The sequence below is a fragment of the Musca vetustissima genome, unplaced genomic scaffold (genome assembly GCF_032173495.1).
Source record: "Musca vetustissima isolate MV318-11 ecotype Yass unplaced genomic scaffold, APGP_CSIRO_Mvet_v1 utg5838, whole genome shotgun sequence".
Lineage (NCBI taxonomy): Eukaryota > Metazoa > Arthropoda > Insecta > Diptera > Muscidae > Musca > Musca vetustissima.
In genome coordinates, this window is record NW_026878345.1 from 84,661 (window position 1) to 88,515 (window position 3,855).

A 3,855-nucleotide genomic window follows, 5' to 3' on the forward strand; every position below is an offset into this window, starting at 1 on the left:
GTTGTTGTAGTTGTTCGTTCTGTTATTGTTTTGTGTCGTTTCGCGTTCAATTTTCAACTTCTTTTCCTCCCATGCCATTATGTCGTTATTGTTGTTGGTTTTCGTATTTCCATTTCTTGCCTTATGGAAAAAAACATAACCCCTCATCTTATTTCGTTGTAGTTCATTTTTTTTTTTGGTGGAATGGGACTCTTCTTCAATTTTTTTTTTCGTTTACGTTTTTTTTTACATTTTGCACAATTATTTTTCCGTTTTCTTTTTTATTCGCTTGATTTTGTTTTTGCTTCTTTTGCATTGCCTTTTTCAGTTTCTTGCTTGGCACAGTAGTGTGTTGGTGATGATGATGGTCTAGGTGTGGGGGTAAGGTTAAAGTCACATCGGGTTCGATACCATCCCCCATTTACCAATTGATTGCCATGAACATGCTGTTTTAATGCTTACCAGAGCAGATTTGTTGTTTTACTTTGGATAGGAGGATATTAAAAGGTCACAATGTTTACCTCTATAGGAGAAATTAATGGAAGAAGTATATATGGTCCAAAACTGGATTCCAAAGTATTTTACGGAAGATGATTTGAAGTTCTATAGACGTGCTTTATTCTACATAGAAACTATTCATGATCTTTAGTAGAAATAGAGTGGAGAACAAAAGTGTACGAATGTTGGCAAATTCCGCCCTTCAACCGTCTTTGTTTCACGGTTGGTTACTTATTTGTTGTATTATTTTTTTTAATATAAAACAAATAAATAAATAAAAACCAGTGATCGGAGCAGTATAGTCGAACGGGGCCGACCATACGATACCCCACACAACTACCTCGGAACTCTAACTTTCTGCGGATTTTTATTCTGAGCCAGGGCAATATTTCGTGATAGTTGCACCCTCTTAACCGACTTGAGGTCATCAAAAATAACTAATATTCAGTACAGCCCTTCTCATTGCATTTCCATATTCCCTTCACCGTGGATTCTGTGGTTATGTTCGGCGTATAATTGTGGCTTATAGGTCGACTCGAAAAAATTACAAAAAGTAGGTTTTTGGTCCACTTCATCCCAAAATTATTATCTGATCATCGCCGAATATTATAGGCGTTATCATTGACCATAACTGGAACCTCATGAAACATTTCGAAGCGATCAGCGCTATATTTCCGCCCTCCAGTGTGGTAATGGGTTACTAAATAATATCTGAATACGTAAGCACCTGTAAATATTTCAGTGTAAAACCCACATCCGAGTACATACGACAATATAATTGGTATCAAATTAAAAGTCAACCACTCCTCTTGAACATACTATCAACTTCTCGGGCCTATGTCCTTCAGGAATAAATATATACACCATAGAATACACATTTTGTAATTTTTCACACAAAAGTCAGGGTACATTTGTCAGGGTAAATATTGACCGATCTTTATCAAAACAGGCATGTTTATTCTTTAGCCCGATCCCGTTCTCCATGTAAAATTTCCAGAAAAACGGACAAAAATTAAGTATTTGGTCCATTTCATCCCCTAAATATTAACCGATCTTTACCAAAAACAATAGGGGTCTTCATTGGGCCAAACCCATCCTACATGCAAAATCTCGTGAAGATTGGTCCATAACTGTAGTCAGTTTCGTGTTTACAAATTATAATGGACAGACGGACGGACGGACGGACACACATGTCTAGATCGCCTCAGCTAGTCGAGATATGACGATGGGTATACTTAAAGGTGGTTCTAGGACCAATATTTCGCGGCGTTACAAACTTTTGGGGCTTCGTATACATCAAAGTGAGGTTAATAAAGTACGCTGTGCAAAATTTTGTCTCAATCCGACAAATATTGGGAGTTTGGTGCACCATTTAGATAAAATAGGACGAAGCTGTATATGGGAGCTATATCTAAATCTGAATCGATTTCAACAAAACTTCACATATATGAAACTGGACATAATTTAGTTCGTTATGCAAAATTGGGTCTCCATCGGGCAAACATTGGGAGTTTGGTGCATCATTTACCTAAAATCGATCGAAACTATATGGGAGCTATTTCTATATCTGATGTGATTTCAACGAAACCTAACACACTCTATCCTAGTCTCAATTCCATACGTTATGCCAAATTTCATCTTAATCGGACAAAAATTGGGAGTTTGGTGGTGCACCATTTACATAAAATCGGACGAAACTATATATGGGAGCTATATCTAAATCTGAAGCGATTTCAACAAAACTTCACAGATATCAAAGTAGACATAATCCAGTGCGTTGTGCAAAATTGTGTCTCAATCCGAGAAATATTGGGAGTTTGGTTCACCATTTAGATGAACCGATTTACCAATTTCAAAAGGTGTCGTCCTTGGGCCAAATAAATGAGCTGTTTCAAATTTCATCCAATTACGATCATAAATGCGACCTGTACTTTGCTCGCAAAAATTACATGGACGGACGGAGATGCATAAATCGACATAAAAAGCACATCCATCTTACTTTTTTTGTACAACATGGTGGTATTTTTCAAATTTGTCCACTATTACTCAGCTCTCGAAAAAATCGGGTATTCAAAGATTCTTTTTAATATATATTGGATATACATATATTCTGAAAGTACTCCCTTAGGGCTTTCATTTGAGCTTGATCTAAATAGAGCATCCATTTCAAATTCACAATTAAATCTTTGGTAATTCACCGTAAAGTACAATTGGTTTGTATCTTCGCTAAGACAATTTACAATTTGTCTTTACCCACATCATATTATGTACTTCAAAACACTTTATTGACAAAAGTAAACTGAAATTTACCGATTGTTCAACAACTCGCACTAAAGTTGTCGCGAAACGACATCTAGTGGGAAAAATGGTACAAACTCAAAAAAAAAAAACGGTTTTAACCTTAAAATTGGTTTTCATATTTTTGAGAATTTTTACGTCTAGGCTGATTTTCAAGTTTTGGTTTATTCAGAGACGTATAGTACAACTTTATTCAGACGTATAGTACAAAATATTCAGACCTGCTACCTTTTTATACCCTTCACCACACTGTGGTACAGGGTATTGTGTATTTGTGCATATGTTTGTAACAGTCAAAAATAATCGAGATAGACCTTTTGAGAATAAGCATAGAATCACTTTCTGAGTCGATTTATGCATGTCCGTCCATGTTAAATTGTAAACAAAGTACAGGTCGCATTTATGATCCGAATTGGATGAAATTGGCACAGTTCATTTGTTTGGCTCAAGGACGAACCCTATTGAAATTAGGAAAAATCGGTTCAGATTTAGATATAGCTCCCATATATATCTTCGTCCGATTAAAGGTAAAATCCCTATATATCTTTCGATTTGCACGAAATTAGGCACAGCGTACTAAATTAAGTCTAGAATGATGTGTGCAAAGTTTTGAGAAAATCCATTCAGATTTAGATATAGCTCCCATATATATTTTCGCCCGATTTTAGGTAAATATTCTTCTTAATTCCTGGAAATCTTTTGATTTGCACGAAATAATAAGGTAATGAATAAGGTGTCGAATGATATCTGCCAAGATTCGCGAAAATCGGTTCAGATTTAGATATAGCTCCCGATTTAAGGTAAATTGTGTACCAAAGTTCCTATATATATTTCTATTTCCACGAATTTTGATATAAGGTAGGTATAAGGTTAAGTCTATAATGATGTTGCTAAGCTTCGTGAAAAGATCCATAGGTAGGCCGATTGACACAACGTACTGATGTATATAAATTAGTCTTTGGCAAGTTTCTCCGAAATCGGTTCAGATATAGATATGAAACAAAAACGCGTCGTCTGTTAGGATACACATGTAGAATATACCCAAAGTAGTGAAGGGTATCATATAGTCGGTCCAGTCCG